Raw genomic sequence first — 25,824 nt, forward strand, 5'->3', positions numbered from 1 at the left:
CGCGTACATCCGCGGCCGGGGGGGTGCGTTTGGCGCATACATGTGGGGAATGGGGGGGTTCGGCGCATACATATGGGGTCTGGGGTGGGGTGATCGGCGCGTATGCGGGCACGTGTCTCCATGGTTGCTGTAGGAGTTCGGTCCGTACGGTGTTTTTTCCATACAGTTGTAAAATCGAAAGGACGGGAGTGATCGTACTTGCGCGGTTGGACTTCATTTTTCCGATTCGTACGGTAAATCGTCCGGGGATGTGTCGGACACATTTTCCGACCCGAGGACGTGTGGGGAAATGTTCCCGATGTGATTCGTATGGAGTTTTTCCCATGCGAATCGTACTTGGCAGTTTGTACGCTACTTGTACGATTCGTACGGTAAAAAATCCGGATACAATTCGTACGGGGGAAATTTTTCCAGGATCGGAATCGGCCCCAGAATGTGCAGCTTTGTATGTTTCCTATGGACTTATGTTTTTCTCTCGATGAAGTCATGCATGAATGCCAGTGCAGCGGGTAATGCTCCAGGCCCGGATGGAGTCCCTGTGGACGTGTATAAATCTAATCTTACGCTCTAAGGCCCATTATTAACCCATGTCTTAACAGCTAGTTGCCAACAGGGCCTTATTCCATCCTGGTCTGACTCGATAGTGGTCCTTATATTCAAAAAGGGGGATTGCAATGAACCTACATGTTATCGCCCAATCTCCCTTCTGGATTCCTTACTTAAGGTGGTAGGACGTGTTATTTTAAACAGGTTGCAGACTTGGGCAGAAGATACAGGTGTTCGCTCTAATCTGCAATATGGATCCTGCCAGGGTCTTGGGACCATAGAACAGGGGTTAAATCTAAGCCTTGTGATAGGTAAATATACGCAAGGATTGAAGGCTATTGTCAGCCTTTGTGGACCTTAGCTCTGCCTTTGATTGCGTGAGACATGATAGACTCTGGTGCATACTTGCAGATGGTGAGTAGACAAAATATCGAAATTAAATATCGATATACAGAAATATCGAAGTTAAAATATCGATGGAATAAAATATCTCTGTTTTTTATATCGATGTAAAAAACTTCGATATTGTTATGTGTAGTAAAATATCGAAGTATAGTATATCGAATGTCATAATATCGTGTTGTGAAAATATTGAAAAAGGATAGTATTCTGTGATTTTGTTATTTGTTAAAAATTATTGTTTATAAGTGTTAGAAAATGTTTATTTAGGTGTATTCAAATTAATAATTTTGTTTATATTAATATTATATTTTTAATTTTGATATATAATTTTAGGAGCGGGATGTTGGGTTTATAGGGGATAAGGGTGGGGTGTGTTTTAAAAAAATATATTTTAAATGAAATATTTTAAGAAATATTTGAACAATTCGAATTTAATTTGTGAACAAAATTGCTATATTTACATTTTAATTAGGAAATAAATTTTATAAGTGGGATGTTGTATATATAGGGGATAAGGGTGGGGAGTGTTTTAGAAATAAATATTAATTTTAATTTTTTATGAAATACATTTTAAAATTAATTTTGTAATAAAATTAAAATTTTAAAATTTTAATAAGAAAAAAAATTAATAAGTGCGATTTTGGGTTTATAGGGGATAAGGGTGGGGAGTGTTTTAGAAATATATATAAAATTTAATATTTTATAAAAAACATTAATTTTCAAATTTTGTATTTAATTAAAAATTAAAATTTTTACTAAGAAAATTATTTTAATAAGTTGGATTTTGGGTTTATAGGGGATAAGGGTGGGGAGTGTTTCAGAAATATATATAAAATGTAACATTTTATAAAAAAAATTTAGATTACAAATTTTTAAATCAATTAAAAATTAAAATTTTTAATAAGAAAATTATTTTAATAAGTGGGATTTTGGGTTTATAGGGGATAAGGGTGGGTAGTGTTTTAAAAATACTTATTTTAAATTAAAATCTATAAAAAATTGTAAATTGTTTTTTAAATTTTGAAATTTTCAAATTTAATATTAAAAATTATCATATTTTATTTTAGAAGTGTGATGGTGGGTTTATAGGGTTAAGGATGGGTAGTGTTTGAAAAAGGTTTTTTTTACAAATAAATAACATGAAAATTTAATCTAAAAAAGCAATTAATTAAAAAAAAAATTTTTTTAATTTAAATGAAAGGTTTAGAAATACATTTAGGAGTGTGTTTTTTGTTTTATAGAGTATTATTGTAGGGAGTGTTTTTAAGATAAATTTGTCACAATAGTATGTTTTGGTAGAATTGAACATTTCAGAATATATTTTGAGAGAAAAAATGTATTTGGCATTTCAAAGATTAAAAATAATTTTAGTTCTGGGATTGGTGCTTTCATAGGGGATAAGGTTGGGGATTATAATAAAAATAGATATGTTGTATTACATTTTATTATGAAATTAATAAAATATAAAACAGATATAGATATAGAAATGTAGGAAAATAGGCTTATAAATTTTTATTAAATATGACGAATATTTTGTTGGATTTATGTGGGATGAGGGTGGGGAGTTATTAAAAATAAATAGTTTTAGGGGACTATTATGGCTAATGTTTAGTTATGAGGTTTTCATGATTAGAATTTATATAGCAGTGGCAATAGAAAAATATGTATGTTTAGGTGTCGATTTGGATCCTGGAAAAAATGTCCCCATACGAATCGTATCCGGGATTTTTACCGTACGAATCATACAAGTAGCGTACAAACTGCCAAGTACGATTCGTATGGGAAAAAGTCCATACGAATCGCATTGGGAAAATATCCCCACACGTCCTCGGGTCGGAAAATGTGTCCGACACATCCTCGGACGATTTACCCTACGAATCGGAAAAATGAAGTCCGACCGCGCAAGTACGATCCGTCCCGTCCTTCCAATTTTACAACCGTATGGAAAATACACCGTACGGACCGAACTGCAATAGCAACCATGGAGACATGTGCCCGCATACGCCCCGAACCCCCCCCCCAGACCCCGCGGATGTACGTGCCGTACCCCCTCTCGTGTATGTACGAGTCGAACCCCCACCCGTGTATGTACACCCGTGTATGTACGAGTCGAACCCCCACCCGTATATGTACGAGTCGAACCCCCACCCGTGTATGTACACCCGTGTATGTACGAGTCGTACCCCCACCCGTGTATGTACGAGTCGAACCCCCACCCGTGTATGTACGAGTCGAACCCCCACCCGTGTATGTACACCCGTGTATGTACGAGTCGAACCCCCACCCGTGTATGTACGAGTCGAACCCCCACCCGTGTATGTACACCCGTGTATGTACGAGTCGAACCCCCACCCGTGTATGTACGAGTCGAACCCCCACCCGTGTATGTACGAGTCGAACCCCCACCCGTGTATGTACACCCGTGTATGTACGAGTCGTACCCCCACCCGTGTATGTACGAGTCGAGCCCCCACCCGTGTATGTACGAGTCGAACCCCCACCCGTGTATGTACACCCGTGTATGTACGAGTCATACCCCCACCCGTGTATGTACGGTGACCAGCACCTACTGCATTCTATTGTACAGTGGAGTGGGAATAGGAAATTATTCATGTTTACTGTCCAGCATCTACCACAATTTATTGTAGATTAGAGTGGAAATAGGTAATAGTTTATGTTTAATGTTTTAAGTATTTATCATATTTTGTTATAGATTGTAGTGATAATAGTATGTTAATTGTGTATATTTTTTATTATTGATTTAATTAATTTAAATAGCATTGGAAGTGTAGAATTAGTTATTTTTACTTTTGAACATCTACTGTAATTATTGTTAAGTGCAGTGGTTATAGTAGATTATGAGGTTCACTGTCTGGTATTTCATGAAATTAATTTAAATTGATATAGTTATAGTAAAAAAAACATTTAAGTGTATAGTAATTGTATTTTATTATTATATATTGGATTTGTACTACTTTATTAAATATTTATAGTTTAGGATAATAAATAAACTTAAAGTTTTAATGTGATATGTTTATTGATATATTTAATGTTATTAGTAGAAACAAAAATAAGAATATTTTGTATTGGAATAATGGGTAATGGTATTCTGTAATTTTATAATATCTATTTTATTTTTATGTTTGTAAAAACAATATTTTATATATGTAAAATATTGACAATAGAAGGTAAATATAAATAATCAGAGAACCACAATTAATAAGACAAAAACACGGTTTTTATTGTAGTTTTTGTAATTTTTTATTGTTTATTCATTTGAGTAGGATAATTCAGAAATATCGTTATTTACATTGTAATTCAATTCAAACATATTGAATATAGGTCAGAAAAAATGTTATGTACATTTACTATATTTTGTACAATTCTGTAGTACATTTTAGTTATTTATAATGTAGTAGCATTTAGGTGCCGATTCCGATCCTGGAGAAATTTTCCCTGTACGAATCGTATCCGGATTTTTTTCCGTACGAATCGTAAAAGTACCGTACAAACTGGCAAGTACGATTCGTATGGGAAAAAATACATACGAATCGCATTGGGAAAAGTCCCCGACACGTCCTTGGGTCGGAAAATGTGTCCGACACATCCTCGGACGATTTACCCTACGAATCGGAAAAATGAAGTCCGACCGCGCAAGTACGATCCGTCCCGTCCTTCCAATTTTACAACCGTATGGAAAATACACCGTACGGACCGAACTGCAATAGCAACCATGGAGACATGTGCCCGCATATGTGCCGAACCCCCCCCCCAGACCACGCGGATGTACGAGTCGTACCACCACCTGTGTATGTACACCCGTGTATGTACGAGTCGTACCCCCACCCGTGTATGTACACCCGTGTATGTACGAGTCGAACCCCCACCCGTGTATGTACACCCGTGTATGTACGAGTCGAACCCCCACCCGTGTATGTACACCCGTGTATGTACGAGTCGTACCCCCACCCGTGTATGTACACCCATGTATGTACGGTGCGTACCCCCAGCGCGTACATACACGGGTGGGGGTACGACTCGTACATACACGGGTGTACATACACGGGTGGGGGTTCGACTCGTACATACACGGGTGTAAATACATGGGTTGGGGTACGACTCGTACATACACGGGTGTACATACACGGGTGGGGGTTCGACTTGTACATACATGGGTGTACATACACGGGTGGGGGTTCGACTCGTACATACACGGGTGTACATACACGGGTGGGGGTACGACTCGTACATACACGGGTGTACTTACACGGGTGGGGGTTCAACTCGTACATACACGGGTGTACATACACGGGTGGGGGTATGACTCGTACATACACGGGTGTACATACACGGGTGGGGGTTCGACTCGTACATACACGGGTGTACATACACGGGTGGGGGTTCGACTCGTACATACACGGGTGTAAATACATGGGTTGGGGTACGACTCGTACATACACGGGTGTACATACACGGGTGGGGGTTCGACTCGTACATACACGGGTGTACATACACGGGTGGGGGTACGACTCGTACATACACGGGTGTACTTACACGGGTGGGGGTTCAACTCGTACATACACGGGTGTACATACACGGGTGGGGGTACGACTCGTACATACACGGGTGTACATACACGGGTGGGGGTTCGACTCGTACATACACGGGTGTACATACACGGGTGGGGGTACGACTCGTACATACACGGGTGTACATACACGGGTGGGGGTTCGACTCGTACATACACGGGGTCTGGGGGGGGTTCGGCGCGTACCGGGCCCCCAATTCCGCTCGCATCGCACCGTACTTCGCTTTTTCGGCACTTTTTGGGTGCCATAAAAATATTGCCGTCCGGACTGGTGTCGGTTCGAATCGTACTTCCTTGTTCGTGAAACGGAGCCTGACTGCGTCCCGACGTCACGTCGGCGCTTTCCCGGATCACATTTGTATGTATATTTTCGATTCGTACGGAAATGGTGTTTCCGTGCGAATCGTACTTCCATGTTTGTAATGTTTTTTTACCGGGTACGAGTCGGACAGAGAAAACCCTCCGACCGACGGTTCGTACCTGGTTTTTCAAGGATCGGAATCGGCACCTTAGTGTTTTAAATTAAATTTAACATAGCAATAGGTTTTGTAAATATTTATACAAAAATTGTGTACAATATTTTCATATATAAACATTTTAACATTTTAATATTTGTATTAGAAACATGTTATAATTTTTGATTAATATTAATATGTAAAATATTAATATTAAATATTGTATATTTTGTAATATTTATTTTTATAATTTTACACATTAGGAAAATGTTCTTCCAATTTTTAGGTACATGAAAAAAAGAGGTCTATTTTAGTTAAATAATAGAAAAAAAATTGTGTGTGAATTTAAATTTTACCTGATTTAATGATGTTTTTTTTGTATAGTTAAATGTTTTATTATGTTTTGGGCGCTCTATTTTGTAACCCGGTAATGTTGTTTTGTGTCATTTGGGTTGAAGGGAAGCTCGCGGTTGGGAGTTACTTCGCGTCGTCAAAGGTAAGGTTTGTTTTATATGTTTTAGATGGTTTAAAATTTAATTTTGAACCTAGTTAGATACTGTTTAGTGTAGCTGCATATATATTAGTTATATTTGGAAATGTTATGTGTTATAGTTGTGTGTCGTGTTTTTACGTTTTTTTAACGTTGTGTAGGCATGTTTCGAGAGTTAGGTTTAACCTCTTCTGTGCCCATGACAAGATAGTCTCGTCATGGAGCACAGTTGCGCTGTGTCCATGACGAGACTATCTCGTCATGAAACCCACCCGCGTGGGAAACGCCCGGCACAGGAGGGGGAAAGGGCGTGGCACCGAAGGGGTTAAGGTGTTTAATGTATATTTAGAACTCTTTTAAATGTAGTAGTATTGTTAGTAAGTGTTTATGTGTTGTTTTATGTGGGTGGGAGTGTATGTTGCTTTGTTTTTATAGTTTCTTTCCTAGGTTCTTCGTTTCGGATGGAGTCTTTTTTTTTTTTTAAAGAAGTGTGTGTTCGTTTTATTGACTAATATGTTTTTTACACTTCTTTAATATTTTCGGTTTTCCTGGAGCGCTTTTTACTATTTTTATCTATTTTCGTGTTTTTCATGGTTTTCCGATGGATATTTGCTGCATGGATTATGGATTTAATCGACAGTTGTATTTTTCCATTTTTTTTGGGAAACATTTTTTTTTATGTTTGGATTGTGTAAGCAGAAAATGGATTTTACAGAGTTTGGAATAAACTTGGTAAGTTAATTTATTATTATTTCTTGTGGGTGGGTATTGTTTAATATTATTGTTTATTTTTATTTTATTACAAATATTATTAATGTGTGTTAATATATGTTTTACAATATGTATAAATATGTTACACACAGTAATCATTTTTGTGATAAAATAAATATATTTTATGTGTTTGATATGATTGAAAATGAGTAATTTGTCATTTATTTGTATTGATGTTTTAAAGAAGTGTTTTAGCTATGATGTTTAGGTATTCTAGGCCTTTGGTAGTAGGGTACAATTTTACTTGTTGCTCTAGATAATTATACATTTGTTTAGTTTGTTTTGAGGTTTTTGGAGTTAGCTGAGTTATGGATTGTTCCATTCGGAACTCTTGATAACTCTGTTCTTTTTGTAGGCATGATATAAATCTTTCTAGTGTTGGTTTTGTTCTGCCTGTTGATTGCAGGAAGGCGTTATGCCATCCTTCAACTGCGTTATTAGTTTTTGATTCTCCATTTAATGTGCTTCTGTATACGTTCCACCAGGGAATTAAGAATTTAGGGTTTCTTCTGTGGCCAGATCTATGTAGTCTGCCGACCCATGTATCTTCAAAATAGTCCAATAGTGGACTTAGTTTGTCTTCATTTTGTTTGTAGAAGGCGCTGTCTATTAAAATGTTGTAATGTTCTGTTACGTCTGTGTCAGGTACATAAGCTAGTGCTATTAATTTTTTTATTTGATATGCGAAAGCTGAATTAGTTGCATATTCAATGCTTAGGGCTGATTTTTGCATGTGTCTCCATAGGCACTGATTAAAATGATAGTAACAGCCTTGGATGGAGGTATGGGGGTGTGTTTTTAATATAGTATTAATCATTGCATGTTCAAAATCTAGGATGATTTTTTGTGGGGAAAAGTTATTAGTTTTTTGTTTTATTGTATTTATTAGTTCAGTGTATGTGGAGTTATGTTTGTTTGGTAATAATGTGTAAATTAATGGTATATTGCAATTGTGATATATGACGTGTATTGTATATAGTTGGAAAAAGGGCTTGGGACATATGTTAAAAGTCCCATCCATCATCCAGTTTTGTGATTCTTGTAGTTTAGAGAGATTATTAGCAGTTCCAAATATTATTATTCTTTTGTCATTGTTTTTATTATCACAAATGACAAATGGTTCTTTGTTTAAAGTTATACTTTGGTCTGGACTTAGAATAACTTCACTATATGTGTGAGGAATTGGGGTTGAAGTAGTAGTGGTTTTTTTAGTACGTGCTATAGTTCTTTTGAGTGAAGTTACAGATGGCATTTGTGTAGTAGCAGTTTTAGGAATTTTGGGAAGCTGCTCTTTTAAAATTACACTTGTAGGTTTTTGAGAACTTGTGCTAGCTTCCTTTATAGTTTCCAATGCAGATCTGACTTCTATTTCAGTAATGTTTGGTAGATGGTTATGTTCTCTAGTGTACAGTACTGTTGTTTGTCGTGTTGTAGCACGCCCATAGCACTTATTAGAGTAGTATTTAGTGCATTTCCAGTTAACTTTTAAACCATACACTTTTTCCTGTGTGTAAGTGTATCCCATATAGCATAGTAACATTTTTCCCTTCTGGCTTGTTATGAATTCTGCTCCTTCAGTCATTTTGATGTAGCTTTATCTATGAAAAATATATATTACAGTTATTATATATGCTGTTGTATGAGTTTCTGTAGAAAAAAAAAACCATTTTGGTGTCGATTCCGATCCGGTAAAAAAAAATACCGTACGACTCGCATCCGTATTTTTTTACGTACGAGTCGAACAAGTACCGTACAAACTGGCAAGTACGAATGGGAGGTGAAAAATAACTACGAATAGTGTTGGGAAAAGTCTACGAGCGTGCGTCGGAAAGTGACCACGTCCGAATATCGTCTGGAAAAGTGTACGAAAGTGATCCGGACAGTTCCACTTACAAATCGTAAAACACAAGTCCGAGCGCGCAAGTACGATCCCAACCGCCCGTCCGAAAACCCAATCGCACGGAAAAAGGCCCGTACGGAGCCAACGCTGAAGCACACAAGTACACGGGTAAATTCATGCCTGTGTACAAGCCGCACAGCCCCCCCCCAATACGTCTGCACCGTACACCACCCTGTCCGCACTGTACCCCCAGCCCCCCCACCGCATTAACTTGCCGTACACCAACACCGAACCCCAGCACCCTCACACACCATCGTGAATGTACGGCGCCTACCTACGCGAAAATCACACATACAGAACCAGGACAGTGGAAAACAGCACAAGGAGGTCCAAAGCGACTCGCACAAACACACAAAACACGTTCACACTAAAAAACACAACTCAATGACTGACCTGCCACATCCAAACTGGCCAACAGAGGCCCCAAACACAACCACCTCTTATAACACACCCACCAAAATTCAAACACAGCCACACCCAACAATGGACCAATAAAAAGGGCCCACACACACAAACCATGAGCCCTTGCAACAGACCTACTGCGGACAGAGCTCACACACAAACCACCCCACAGAACTCATACCTTTGCTACCCCGTCACTCACACACCTTCACACAACCTCCCCCACAAACATCCCCCTCTTCCCAGTCACACACACACACACACACACACATTCACACCCACACACCCACAACCGCCCACACCCCACACCATGCCCACAGACAAGAATCCAAAGTTCACTACAGCGGAGCTGGAGCTCCTCGTCGACGAAGTCATCAGAGTCGAGCCACAGCTGTTTGGAACAATGGTCAGACAGACCAGCATATCTGAAAAATCTGCCATGTGGCAGAGGATCGTCGACAAGGTGAATGCTGTTGCGCCCGTTCGAAGGACCAGGCATGAATGCCAAGCCAGGTGGTACGATCTGCGCAGGGCGGTCAAGAGGAAGATGAATGAAGAACATGCCCAGGCCAACATCACTGGAGGTGGGCCGCCCCGCAGACGCGTACAGTACCATCCCTGGGAGGAGAAGGTGATGGCCATGCTACCGACGGTGGGAGTACACGGAGTGGACGGAGTCGCAGAGCCTGGTGAGTACTCAAACAACTCATGTAACTTGGGGGAATGGCATCCACACCCCAACCACCAGAGGCGCAACTATAGCAAAATTTCGGGGGAGGCTAAGAAAAATTGCCGTGGGGGGATGAATCTTGTAAGCCATAGGCAGAGTGGAGCTGCAGGGGCTGTCAAAGGGGTGACACAACCGCGAGGCCTCATTAACATGCAAATGGCCTCTGAAAGACCTGTGAAGTGTTCGGGTGCGGCTGTGAGTGCACCGGGAAGCTGTCTCATCCCGAGCTGCCACACACAACGAGGGTGGGGCTGAAGCCCTGTGAGTCCAATGGGTGTTGCGCGCCTGCCAACCACAACAAATGCACGCACCCACCCCCATGCACTCACCACACACAACCACACTCAATAACCATGGCCATGCCACGAACGTCACCATTCACCCTTCACAAATCAAGGCAAGGCCATGTCCAAGGCCACAACAACCACAAACACAAGACAGGATGTCCGGGAGGCTGGGAGGGGGGGCCCCACACAACACATCGTGAAAATGAGACGCAGACACCAATGTCCCAGCCCATATGGCATAGGGACATACCCATGCACAATGCACAGGGACTGGCAAACTACTAACAAGGTCGCTGACACTGGGCCCTGCTGTATGCAGCACAAGGCCCTCCTGGGACCACTGTACACTCAAACACCAACTCCACAAGCACAGGCATCTAGCACAGGAACTCACACACACTGTCATGCCAGCATACACCATGAGGGGACACACACATCACCTGGGAGACCCAATGACGACTCACACAACACACCACAGCACGCCCGGTCACACCCCCCCCTAACACAAGCACCCCCCCCCGGGGCAGACAAAGGATTCACACACTCCCACAATGGACATGTGACACAACAAGACCAATCCGGAGCCAAGTAAGCATCAGAGCCAGGCGGGCAACTACAGCCAACTTCCGGGGGGGGCAGTAAAAGATTGGGGGGGGGCAAATCAAACAGCCCTAGGCAAAGTGGCTGTAAGAATGGGTGAAAACACAACAAAAGCCGAATGTTCGAGTAAATGGTCTACCATACACCTGTGAAGTTCTTGGGTCCGGATGCAATTAGACGGACGCCAGCCCGCGAGGCTGTCTCAGCCGGGCTGACACACATGACGGGGGGGGGCACAAGCCCGGTTAGCCCAATGGGTGTTGCGCGCCTGATTAGAGCCAACTATCTACAGGCCACACACTCAGGAGAACATCCCAATCTGTCCCCCGCAACATACCCATCCCCAAGTGGACACTGAGAGGAATGCCAGGGATATCCAAATACCTGGGGGAACTGTGTCAACTTGAATATGTATGAAACATGGATGTGGCATGAAACAGCATTAACATTGTCCCTCTCTCACACACAGGGCGACGTCGACGATCTACCCCCAACACTGGGGGGCAAGATTCACAGTCCCAGGCACCGCGTGACGACGATCCCACCGGCAGCGACGACTCTCACCACTCCGTGGATGACCCCGACCAACCTGACCCCTCTGGTGTACAAGCTCCTGCAGCACCTGCTTCAGGTACATCTGTGCCAACCACCACCCCCATTCCCGCCACATCCCAGGACACACCCAGGATCCCTGCTCGCACTGAACAACACAGCCAGTCTGACCGGGAGGGACAAGGTTCTGCGGGCACCCAGGAGGAGGCAGACAACCCTGCCGATGCCATCCCTCAGGGGTCCCATAGACCCGATGTGCCCACAACGGCAGGCCAGGCACGTGTGGGCAGGGGTGGTGGGAGTGGAGGCAGGCGGAGGCGCGAACCTGACCAGCCAGCTCAGGACCCCGGTATGGCCCACCTACGCAACATCCTGGACTCATACCGGCGTGACACCAGAGGCATCGACCAGGTCGTGGTCATACTTTCCGGGATGCAGGGGACCCTCGATGAGATCAAGAACCTGCAGGTCGAGCATCATGCCAGTCACCAACAACAACAAGGACGGATGGAGGCAAGACTGGCTGAGCTCCTGGCGGTGCACAGGGACGTGAGTCAATCACTCCGTCAGATTGCCCAAAGTCTGGCAAACCCTCCCTGTGCCACCAGGCGTAGACCAGCACCAGCCACAGGGAGGGAGGAGGATTTATCTGACGGAGCGTCCCTAGCATCGTCAAGGTCTGCATCTGAGGGTCCCCGGAGGAAAGTGGGTCGTCCACGTAAGAGGCCGTGAGAGTCAGCGGACCATCCCCATCTCCCAGGTCACCTGGCCTGGCACCTGGCCCTCGGGCGCAACAGCAGCACCTCACCCAATGACATTCTCTGCCACATGGACTTGCTGGTCCCAGTCTGACCAATGATGTGCAACACTGTGGTCTGGACTCTGATGACTTCCAATGCCAAGGATGCCATCTCCCCCAGTGAACTTTGGATTCTATTCCCCCGGTAGTGCACCTTAGCACATCTACCAAAAGACGCACCCCACCAAAAATAGTCACATTGTTCTGCACATGAGATGTTCCTGTCATTTTGCATTATTCTACGACATAATGTGTGTGGAAATGTCTAACTATGTGTGAGTGTTGAACCAACTCCAGCCATCCATCCCCTGGGAACAGAGTCTGGTACAGGACACACATGGGTCACAAGTATCAGTCAATGTAGGCATGGAGCACAACACTCACCTGTGATGGCCTCTGGCTGCTGAGGGGGGGCTTGCTAAACTGTGCGGACAGACCTATTTGGGAGATCATCATCAAGGCGTAGAGGTCATGGCCCATGTGGAGGTACCCGGGGAGGGAGTCCCAGGGATTTGTGGCCAGGTGGGAGAACTATGTCCTGTATGCTGGAGTACGGTGGATGAGAAGAACGGGGGCCAGGGAAAGGTTGGATGCACGGAGATGGACCAACGGCATATAGGATGACAGACGTACAAGGTTGGTGTGGGGTCGGGTTTGTGGACTGCCTCCTGAGTGTGGGTGGGGTGTGCTGAGGACATCCTGCAGCAGACAGTGATCCATTGCAGCCAGCTATGGTGGACGGTGAGGTGGCTGGGGCGCAGGGCGTAGAAGCTGAGGTGTGCAGATGCCCCCTGGAAGTGGACCAGTGTCCTTGGAGTGTGGATGTACTTGCTCCATAGAGGGCAGGGCAGTATATGAGATGGATGTCGTCATGGACCTGGGGGATGGCCTGTCGTAACTTGGAGTGGATCTATCTGTGGATCATGTGCATGATGCAGAGTGCGTTGCAGCATGGGGTACAGATGCTGTGGACTAGCATGGCAAATGTGAGCGAGCAAAACATGATGCACAACATCTTGTGAGTGTGGCCACTGTGTGCCTGTGCAGGGCCTGCAGCAGCAGGCGCCATCCCCCTGCCAAATGGCCCATCTTGCACACAAACACTAGGATGTCAGAAGGGCAACTGCAACAGGCGCGTGTGTAAAGTGAGGAGTGTCCAGTGTCACATGGCACACCCAGAGACAATACATGCCCAATCCCCAAAGAACCATTACACAGGATCAGGAAACTGAAGGTCGACCTGCGCACTGGAGACACACCCTCAGCAACTGGTGATGGCCCATTGTGTGGTTGACCTCGCTAAAAAATATACACGACCATGTACTACATGCCCAATAGGGAGCCAAATCCATGAGCAACTGCATGCATGTCGCTAAACTACACAAGGACTCCTATGCATTATCTACAGCAAGTATGCCAGAGATGCCGCATGCCAAGTGGCAAGAGACCAGCATTGACAGAGACGAGGCACCTTGGAGTATGACGAACACCTTTATTACTCAGCCTCACACTAATGGAGTTGCATCCATTGGAACAGAATCACAGGTCATTCGGCTGAACATGTGTGACCCACACTGGACACCCCCTGCAACACACAGATGTGGTAAATCCTACTGAGCTGGCACACAAGTGAAGGGGTTGACCTCACACCCCTTGCTGCACACGGCGAGTCTACAATTCCACATTGAGCCTCATATGGGGATGTCCCACACCATGTCCAGCATGACCATCCCGTATGTTCCTGAGGGACGTTAGACACACATTGATGCCTTCATCAGAATCCACAATCCATGACAGATGACTGTCAGGAAGGTTGACTATCAATTAATGGGGGCCATGCAACACGTCACGTGGCCCATGGTGAGTCAACATGTATGCATGGTAACACAACATGCACAGGAGCAGTACCCACATATCACAAACTCGTACCACCCACAAAAGGCCTTGCTGCACTCCTTACCAAAAAAGACTTCTCACCATCTCTGTGCATGTAGCTCTGATCCAGCACACGTTGGAAAAATCATGAGGAATAGCAGGAGTGCAATGATGACATGAGCAGACGACAGCCGCAGGAACCTGGGGAGGACAGACACACAACAAGTCAGCGAGGAGCTAGTAATCCGCACACATGTACATGCACCCTACAGGATTGATATTGTCACCATGGGAATAATGATTTTTGTGTACCTGCACAAATATGGGGAATGACATTTGCACATCAGAACACACCTCCAAGTAACTTGGCACACAGTCAGCTCGACACACACATTGCAACACATGCCACACAAGGCACTAGGAGTGCACACTCAGACACCGAAACTCACCATTATGAGAAGAAGTTGCAGATCAGCTGACTCCGGATGTCCTCATCCGCATCCTCATCCTCATCCTCACTTGCCCCGTGCCCAAGCCCTTCATCCTCCACGGGTGGATGATCTTGCTCATCAGGATCCAGGATGAGTGGCACGGCCTTCTCCACTGCCATGTTATGCAGCATGCAGCACACAAGGAAGATTTTGCAGACCTTCACCGGGGCATATGGGAGGGCGCTGCCGGTCTTGTGGAGGCACATGATTCTGCTCTTCAGGAGTCCAAACGTCCTCTCAATCATGCGCCTCGTCTGCCCATGGGTGTCGTTGTACTGGTGTTCTGCGGCTGTTCTGGGTTGGCGGAGAGGCGTCATCAGCCATGGCATGTTGGGATAGCCAGCGTCCCCTACATGGAAACATCATGGACACAAGTGGGTCAGGAGAAGCAGTAAGACATGAAGGAACGGCTAAATACAGGACTAACAGATCATACCCACCAACAAGACATGCACGTTCGTTGCGCAGCTGCAGCATCATTTCAGGCACCCTGCTACGCCTCATGATGTAGGCATCGTGTGCTGATCCTGGAAAACGTGAACAGACATGGGATATCATCATGTTGGCAAGACATACCACAAGGGCATTGATGGAGTGGTAATGCTTGCGGTTACGGAAGGCTACCTCCTGTGCGTGTGGTGGCACCAAAGCCACATGTGTCCCATCAATGGCCCCAATGATATGGGGCATCCCTCCCAGGGCATAGAACTCACCCTTGACACCTGTCAACTGCTCACGAGTTGGAAAGGCAATGAATTCATCAAGGTGTACCAACATGGCCTCTAACACATCATGCAGGACACGGCTGAACATGGTCTGGGACATGCCACCTACATCAGCTATAGTCAATTGAAACGTACCGGTGGCAAAGAAATGTAGGGCTGCCATCACCTTCATCTTGGGTGTCAGTGCAGTAGGATACCTGTGTAGCGGTTGGAGGTGTGGCTCGAGCCTTGTGGTCAAGTCGTCAATCAACGGTTGGGTGAAGAGGTAGCTGCGTATACAGTCACGTTCCCTCATGGCAGCCAAGTCTGGCATTGGTCGAGGGAGAGGCGGTGCCCTGCAGAAATTTGGAAGGAATAACGAAGATTGAGTACAGTAATACACCACTGTCAATGAACTGAGCACATGTTCAACAGCTAATACACATATGCTACATACAGAGTCTGTACTGTGCAATGCATCCAGGACACGTATGCCAGACAGGTAACAACCCTAACAACAGTCAGCTACACACGTGGGTGCGCAAGGTCAACATGACATGACATGGAACTAGCTGTGGGCCAGTGTAAGTGAAGAGGCTGACGCATAACAGGAGTGACAGACATCCACATATGTGCATTAGAAGGATGTATTATCACACAGACCGGTTGCAGGACACTAGAGGCACAGGTCGCATGTCCTTTAAACAGGACAGTCCACACACCTTGGCAGGAAGGGGGACATGTCAGGTATGATGACACATACATTGAGACTACGCAGAATAGTCCTTGTCTTGGAAGTGCATGTGCGATGCACACATACACCCGTTACGTCTGATTCCACATGTGGCCTGGTGTGCGTAATAGTGTGCCATGCCCATCGACACGCACACACATGTTGGATGCAGCACATGCAGATGCATGTCACAGAACTCATACAGCTAGCTCATGGGATCACATGACACTCACATGACATAGTCACAACGTGCAATGCCGGTAGTAACATTTGAGGTGTCATTAACCGTGTCCCTGGCATCAGTGGACAGTTGCGGGTGTAGGTGACCGTGCCATGCCAGTGATGCAGTGCTTGACTGTCCCCAGTGAGTAGCTCCTCTGTATCGATTTAGGACAAGTAAATTTCTGTTGTGTCATGCTCCCCATTGTTTCCCAGTGGCATGGTGGGTAAACCAACTGTGTGGTGCAGGGCTTACTTATGTTTGTAGTTTTGTAGATGTCACCCATGTTGGCGTTAATGCTATGCGCTGTGTCCTATGTAGATTGGACTCATGTGTCATGTGTATACAGGTGTCTGGTCATTTCCTGTCTCTTCACCTTGGCCACAGCATCGTCGGGGGAAACAGAGGGAGACACTGGCACGGACGTGGGGGAGGTAGCCAGCACCGGGGCCACCAGTGCTGGGGAGTCTGGCGCAGCATGTGGCACGGAGGCCGAGGGGAGTCAGGCGGAAGACCCGTCCAGTCCCAACACCGACTATGACGCTGACCGGTCCGAGGCTGAGCCCCCAGAGGGGGCGGAGGCTGCCCCCAGTGCTGAAGGCAGCACTTCATCCCTCGGCGCACCCTCCATTCTTATCACCGCCCCCCCAGTTGCTCGGGTCCCTTGTGTCCGTGCTAGGCGACAACAGGTGCGTGAGAGACGGCAAGGAGGTGTATTCAGGGGGTGAAGGGTGCACTTCCACTCCGGATCATTCTGTGGTGTGTAGGCACATTCAAGTGCATGGTGCTTGTTACATGCACGCTCATGACGTGGCTTGTATACTGAAGTGGATTCGTGTGCCAGTCATGACCCCATCTTGTGCGCTGCTTGCTAACGGCAATTATGTGCTATGCAATGCAGAAGCTTGCTGTGGGATGCTTCCGGCAATTCCTGAGATCGTGACTGTATCACTACGAGTGGTTTTCTGTCATTTCGGCTTTTCCCACCCCCGCATGTCCGGCTGGATGTATCCATCTGGCCTCCCATTGCAATCTTGAAAGCGGAGTTCAACAATATGAGCAGTATAAGGGCTCCATTGTCTCAAACACAAGTCGTGTTGACTTCTTCCCGAGAAACATTTGGCCTTCACGAAGATCACACGCCCACAGAGGTGCAAGAGGCTTTTTAACACTGATCTCCCACTACATATTTGGAACTCGGATTCAGACTATCTTTCATGCCTCGTCAACAGGTGGCCTGGCTGTTTTTTTTTACATTGTGGTCTCCGGCCTCGTGACCTCCTTTCAAACTCTGTTTGGTGTGCTCCCCGCATTTCACCATTCGCTTTTGTCTACCGTCTTCGGAGGTGTCCTTTTGCTTCTCGCCCTCGTAGCTGGGGTGCCATAATAGATCAGCGCACTACGCTGTGGCTTCACCTCTTGCGTTACAAGACAGCATGCACCGGCTGCTCCATCTTCGGAACATGATGCTTGAATTATACGGCACTCTGCCGCTGGCGACCTTAAGCAGTGCCTATGGATTGTCCTTCCGGTTCCCTTCTTTCCCTGCGTGCAACCTGTCTTTCATTGCCTAGACTGTCCATTCGAATGGGCTCTGGATGTGTGCCTGTGTAACTCGGTGCCTCCTGACCCGGATTTGGATGGACTGATGTGCCCCTTAGTGGCTCATGAGTTGGACTGTTCTGGCGTCAGTGTCATGGCCTGTGCTGCTGCACATGGAGTCCTGGGGTATTGGGACATCCGAACAGCAGCAAATGAGTTCTTAACCAGGAGTTATCTTGATGTCCCCACCTGTTGTCCGCAAGTTGTGCTGGATGGCCCGATTGTTGAGGAACACGTGTGTTCTTTCCCCCTGCTTAACTGGATGGCAGACAATTTTTCGGAACGTGCAGATGATTTCTTCTTGGAAGCTGTTGCAACTTATAGTGCCTATGACTTGATGGATGAACTTTAGCCCTGCTCATTTCATGGTGCATCCGTCGATGTGATATTTTCCTCCCCTTTTCCATGGTTGATTTCCCTGCAACATCGTTCAGGTTTAACATTTCTTTTCTGACTTTTTCGCTTCCCTTCTATGGACTTCCAGTTCATGCCCTTGGTTCCGTTCTATCAAACTTGAACTCTGCGTTCTCGAATTAGCGCCCCTAATGGATGGAGGACTTTTGCAGGAGATGGGACTAGATGATCCTGTGATGTGATACCACTGAGCTGATCTGTGCGGTGGGGGGTCCCCCCTTCTAGCTTAGGGACCTGCTATTAGTCGAATGATACTACTATTAGTTTACTGCCGACAGGAAGATTGCTGTTTCCACTGTCAGTTTCTTAAGATTGCTCCTTTCAATGTCTATGATATTGCAACAATGCTGATGTTTCTGGCCTTGACCATTTGTCTGCTTATGTTGGCCACAGTCCTGCATCTTAGGACGCGAGGTTCATTGAGTGTACTCATTAAACTTTACCTTGTCTGTGTCTATTCTGTTGTGGACTGATCTGTGAATCATGACGCACAGCTATGTATTATTCACACCATTCATGGGGATGTTGTAAGTCGCTTGTTCTGGCTTGTCTATACATTGGGACTGCCGGGCCCAACCTCGGTTATCGAATGGGACACTTAGCTAGTCGGATGTGGGGTTCTGGGTTCTGAGGGGAGTTTGTGGTACGCCAAAGATGTCTCCTTCGTGCCAGCCACCGCACCCCCTGTGGTGGGGTCGTCCGTCCCTGCAGCCACGACACCTACCCGTGCCCCTCCTGTCCCTGCGGTGCCTGGTTCTTCCCCCCACATGATGCCCCCACTTCTGTGGATAATATGGTACAGTGTATTGTGCAGGCGAGCCTGGGGAGACGCGTCCCTACGTGTCCCCCCTCGGTGCTTCGCATCTGGTGTGGCCTATGGGCTTGTGGAATGGTGTACTGTGGCTACTTTCCTTCGAGATGCTGAATGTGGTTGTTATTTTCTCGTTTGCACACTATTTCTATTCTGCTGTTGCTGCTGGTGCTGCTGCTCCCTGGGTTGGGGTGGTGATGATGTGTTGGGTGTCTGGTAAATGTTGTTGTGTCCTGCTCATGGGGTGGACCCTGGTATCTGCATGCCGTCACATGGTGTCTGCATATATTCGTGGGTCATGTTGGCTCTTACTGCATGGTGACATTGTCCCAAGGTGTGTTCCTTCCTCTGTGGCACCTGTCATCTTCCCTGCATGGTGTTTCCCAATTGTTGTGCTGAGCTGTGTCAACATTGCCTCGGTGTGTGACACATGCCTTCGACTTTGGCCATGCATGCTCTGCAATGTCTCCACCTGCATCGTTTGTGGCATCCTTGCTGGTCACTGTACTTGTGTATGGCGTATATTGACATGACTTCATGTGGACATTTTCCGTTTTCCGCACTTTGTATGTGTGTACTCCCTGCCTCACACACATGTGTTTCGTGTTCTGCAGAGTATTTGGGCACCTGCATGACAATTGTGGGCATTGTATATGTGTGTACTCCACCCTTTCACTTCCATGGGGGGCAACTGCTTGTTGGCTGCCCCGGCACCTGTGCATTCCTCTTATTCGTGGACTGTGCGTGACAGTGTGTGTTCCCTTTGGCTCGCATTGTTTAGTGGTGTTTGACATGAGGGTGCAGTCTTGTGGCAAAATCTCAGTGTGTGTATTGTGCTGCCTCCGCCAGGGTTGGGTATGCATGTGTAATTTGTCCTCACACCCACATGTGGTGTGTCATGCAGTGGGGGTAGGCCGACCATCCTCCTGGGACTGGGACACTGCTGTCAGTGATGTGTTGTTATGGCACTATCGTCATTGTCCTGAGTTAGGGATACGTACATTCACCCATGGAGCTGTGGTCATCTGATAATGATGTTGGCCCCCCCATGTCTCTGTCCACTGCTGGGGGTCCTCGGCACCCACCCCTCATATGTCTGGGCACTGCTGGGAGTGATAGGCACACACCCCTATGTATCTGTCCACTGTCGTGGTATGTGCCGTAACCACGCGCTGATGGCCTAGGTGGGGCCCGTGCCCCTAGGGCACCCCAACTTTGGGGGTGCAGCCCGTACACATGGCTTTGGGACGTGGGTGCGGCCGTACCGGCGTAGTTCGTGTGACGTAGGGGTGGGCGTGGTATGTGCCGTAACCACACGCTGATGGGCTGGGTGGGGCCCGTGCCCCTAGGGCACCCCAACTTTGGGGGTGCGGCCCGTTCACATGCCTTTGGGACGTGGGTGCGGCCGTACCGGCGTAGTTCGTGTGACGTAGGGGTGGGCGTGGTATGTGTCGTAACCACGCGCTGATGGCCGGGGTGGGGCCCGTGCCCCTAGGGCGCCCCAACTTTGGGGGTGCGGCCCGTTCACATGCCTTTGGGACGTGGGTGCGCCCGTACCGGCGTAGTTCGTGTGACGTAGGGGTGGGCGTGGTATGTGCCGTAACCACGCGCTGATGGACTGGGTGGGGCCCGTGCCCCTAGGGCGCCCCAACTTTGGGGGTGTGGCCCGTTCACATGCCTTTGGGACATGGGTGCGGCCGTACCGGCGTAGTTCGTGTAACGTAGGGGTGGGCATGGTATGTGCCGTAACCACGCGCTGATGGCCTGGGTGGGGCCCGTAACCCTAGGGCGCCCCAACTTTGGGGGTGCGGCCCGTTCACATGCCTTTGGGACGTGGGTGCGGCCGTACCGGCGTAGTTCGTGTGACGTAGGGGTGGGCGTGGTATGTGCCGTGCCACCATTGTGGTGGTGACGGGTACGCGTCCACGTCCACTTCCGTTGTGGCGGGACGTGGGATTGGTGGACACGCCCCCCGAAGTGACCAGTCCATGGTGGCAATTGCTGTGCATGCTGTTGTAGTTATTTGTGGGGTGTGGGTTATGATTCCTGGCCCTTGCACACACACACACCCCCCTTTGCCCCTGGGGGTTGTTCTGACCTTCTGCGGCATCTGCGTCTGTTTGTGTATACGAGGTGGTAGGCTATGAGGGCCGGGACGACGCGTAGGTTGGGGTCCATCGCTGTCCCTGGCGTGCCGGGGCTCCTTGTTCGCGGCGTACTCACTTTCCCGGCAGTTTTTGGCTCCCGTAAAAACTGCAGCGTGCGGAGTGACGTCGGCACGAATCGTACTTGCTGGTCCGTGAAACGCTGCCTGACTCCGTCCGGAAGTCTAATGTGCGCCGTCCCGACAGCGATTCGTATGTACAAATTTTGCCGGTCTGTGTTTTTTCCGACTCGGCGGTAATGGTATTTCTGTGCAAATCGTACTTGCGAGTTTGTAAGGTGTTTTTCCCAGGTACCAGTCGGACGGAAATAACGCTCCGTTCGACCATTCGTAACCGGGATTTACAGGATCGGAATCGACACCTTAGTTACAATATACTTACAAAGTTGGTTTTGAGGTCTTTGAGTAGAATGTCTTTTATTCTTTATTTGTGGAAATTTCTTGCAATATTTTCTTTCTCTGGAAAATAAAAGTACATTTGTTTTAATATTTGTTTCTATATTTTTATAGGGAATGGTTAGGGGATTTGCAATTGGGATTGAATTTGGGTGGTTTTTTAATCCATTAGCTGAATTTTGGTGTGAAATACTTACTTTGTTAGTTGTATCTTTTTGGGTGCTGTTCTGTATTTTCTTCGTTTCTTTTAGAGTTTCCTGTAGAGAAAATATGAAATAGAAAGAAGACATTTATTTATTTATAATGTATGTATATTGTAATTACAATTTATTTGCTTTGAGTCTTAATAAGTATAATATAGTATACTTACTTTTGATAGTTTTAAAGATTTGCTGTATGTTGATTTCCTTATATCTTCTGTTGCAATCCTGTAAATTTTCTTCTTCATTCAATTTATTTTTTTCGGTTCTGGGCTGTGAATGAAGTTCAACTGTTTTTATAGTGCTTTGGATGTTGTAATCTGTGTTTTATTGGTTAGTTTGAATTTGGAGTGTTTTTATTGGTTAGTTCGATTTTTTTTTTTATATGTTCTGGTAGTTAGTTTCCAAATAAGGAAAACGCTAATTAGTAGTCTGTGGTGTATTATTGTATATGTATTTTTAAAAACATTATATTATGTATTGTATGCATGAATTGTTAAAGTATAATTCCATATTATTGTTGTTTAATGTAGGAAGGTTGTTAATAATGTTTTAGTAAATAGTTAAGTTTTTTAATCGATTTTTAAATGTAGTAAATATATTATTGTTTAATATTAATTTTGTGTAGAGTTAAAATACATTATTTGGTATTTATGTTGTTTGATTTTAGTATTTAATTTAATTTTATATAGTCGATATTAGTAAAATGGAGATATTTTAGTAGTCGATATTTTTGTTTACGATATTTTGTAATGCAGTAAATGTTTATTAATGAGCGTCGATATTTAAGGATTTCGATAACTGTGTTTGCTATATTTGGGGTATCTATATTTATGTAGTTCGATATTGTATGTTCGATATTTTTGTAATGTTTTTAATAAGTATGTGATGTCGATAATAATGTGATCGATAATTTTGTATCTATATTTTTGTAGGTCGATTTTTTGTGTTTCAATATTTTGTCAGTGATTCCTTGCAGATATGGGGATTGACCCTCCCCTTATAAATTTTATGAGACAAATTTATAAAGATGTAGGTGCAAGTGTCTGGTTTAGAAATCAGGGCGAATGCACAGCAAAATTGCCAATTAGAAAAGGAGTTTGACATGGCTGTGTGCTCGCCCCCTTCCTTTTTACTTTGTATATTAATGGCCTTGGCCAAGTTTCAATTAATCAATGCCAGGACCTCCCTTTTATCAATAAGTTTCCAGTTTCCGCATTATTATACGCAGATGATGCGGTTTTAATGGCTCGCACCCAACTGAGTATGCAGAGAGTTGTAACGAGTTTTACTACGTTTATGCAAAATAGGGGCTTGAATGTGAACACATCCAAAGCTTACATAATGAAATGTGGCAAGAATAGCGCTAAATGCCGTGATATTATTATCAATGATAGTAAAGTAGAATGCACTAATACATTTGCTTATTTAGGCATCCATTTTGACTACAGGGGAACTTGGAATACTGCAGTGTTGGCCAGGAAACTGTTGTTTTCCAGAGCTACCGGTGCTTTGGTCAACTTTGCAAGGAAATTAGGCAGAAGACAAGTCCCTGAGTTACTACAAATTTATAAAGCTAAGTGCCTTACCACAGCCTTGTATGGAGCAGGGATTTGGGGACATAGTGATGCCCAACCACTACAACTGATTGAGAATGCTTTTACACAATATTTACTGGCTGTTCCCAATAGTACTGCCAATTTTATTTGTCATTCCGAGCTTGGAATTTCTTACATCTCGGATTTGATTAAAATGTAACCAATCTTGTTATGGCATAAGGTATGGGCGTCCATACACACTAGTTTTACCATGAGATTGTTAATGATTGCTACAAATGACTGGTCCAAGACTCTGGATGCATGTCCGTGTGACGATGTATCACAGCAATCTATGTTACACATCCTTTTATTTTGTACGTTTTACTCCGCCCCAAGAAAAAGATTTATATTGCCAATTTTAAAAACTTTGGGAATAAGACAATGTCGTATAGAGCTTCTGGCCCTACAAGTTCTGGAAAATGAAATGTTTACGCCTCTTATTGTCACTTTTTTAACAAGCATTGGCATAGCCAATAGGTCTCGCCTTTGGGACCTTATAAGTATTTAGTTATGCAACACAATATTATTGGTACAACAACATCAACTGTTGCATGGCTAAACACTTATAAGGTCCCAAAGGCAAGACCTATTGGCTATGCCAATGCTTGTTTTAATTGTGTTGAGAAAAAATTGGATGTATGAGATGCTCATGCGCAGTCCATTTGTTTCGTAGGTATGGGGCATAATAGAATTTACATGAAGGGTAAATGTGTTTCGCTATTTTTATGTCTGCAGAAATTAAGAAATGCTTACCAGGTAATAGTCAATATGATATCACTTGATAAGCTTGCTGATCAGAAAAGTTTTGACCATAAGCGATTTAAGCCACTCTGGCGTCCTTAAAAAGCTGCATTTGTGCGCAATCTTCGTAAACAGGCTCCAGGAGCGGTGTAAACCAGATCTGGCAGGGAAGAGCCTGTTCCACCGAGAGAAGCAGTGCGAAGAGTAAACAAGCCATTCCAGGGAGGAGGCTGTCCAATGGCAGCACGACTGGCGTGGCTGTGGGACACACTCCATCACCAGCATCCAGGGCTCGTCTCCCTGAACACGCCCACCGTAAAGGCAGGCTGGTCTCACAACAACATACCAATTGAGCACACCCTCACCGAACAATGCAGTTGCGTTGGGAATGGGATGCATACATCAATGATCTCACCAGCAATAGCACCGCAAATACAAGCCTCAGGGGCGTATGGACGTTGGACGTGCCTAGCAAAAAAATCTTACTGCGGGATATTCAGGCAATGCAAATAACGATACTCCTAGCTCATGCGCAGCGCCGTCACTCCTGCAACTCACCCAAAATCCCTGCCCTGCACCTTCAGAGCTGCCCGCCTGAGGTGAGTCAGTGCGGTGCCTGAGATCATTAAAACAGACTGCACCCTCCAACCAGCCGCCATCTTAGAACAGGAGTCATGTTCGTTACACCAACGCAAAATGTCAAAGCACATAATACAGGGCAATAAACAAAATATCAGTAAAAACATCGTTTTTAACACATGTATTTTCGTGGAATACTTTACAAAAATGCTACCTGTCAGTAGTATGGTTCTGTACTTTCACAATTATACTGCAATAGGTTTCACACTGAACAAAACAAATATACTCAAAATACTGTTTGAAGTTTCACAGAAATAAATGCGGCTGATATTAAATCGCTTAAATGAACTAATTTAAAGATGTCCACCTTCTTGTGAGTAAAACGGAGGAATGTCTATGTATCCGGATGTGTGTCATCTTGCAGAGTTCTGAGCTCTGTTTTCTATCTGTCACTCTCCGATGTGCGGCTTAGCCGAGTCTGAATTGGGAGCGTGCGCTGGGCTTTCGGTTGCGGGGCATGGACCCCCGGGCGCGCACAGTGGCTTCTGGCTGCTCGCTGTGTGCAACCAGAAGAGAAGCTACGGATCGGACAATTTGTGTTCACTCGGGATGCCACAGCCGCCATGGTACATGCACTGCCTAGTTCAGTACTTGCTTATATGTAGCATTGTGCAGTAATGTCATACAAGACGCTGTTCAGTTATGGTGCACAATTCACTTTTCGCTTACTGGCGCATAATGAAAATTAAAGGGCACATTAAAGCAAAGTGATGT

At 45.5% G+C, this 25,824-nt stretch overlaps 1 protein-coding gene across 1 annotated transcript in view; it reads left to right on the forward strand.

Annotated features, from left to right (window-relative positions):
• Positions 1 to 25,824, forward strand: part of LOC146871397 (uncharacterized) — a 149,065-nt gene that overhangs the window by 56,832 nt on the left and 66,409 nt on the right. Inside the window, exon 2 of the mRNA XM_085651042.1 lies at positions 6,450 to 6,487. The gene's annotated coding sequence lies outside the window, so the exon portion shown is untranslated. The remainder of the gene's footprint in view (positions 1 to 6,449; positions 6,488 to 25,824) is intronic.

The sequence above is a fragment of the Triturus cristatus genome, chromosome 1_1 (genome assembly GCF_964204655.1).
Source record: "Triturus cristatus chromosome 1_1, aTriCri1.1, whole genome shotgun sequence".
NCBI lineage: Eukaryota > Metazoa > Chordata > Amphibia > Caudata > Salamandridae > Triturus > Triturus cristatus.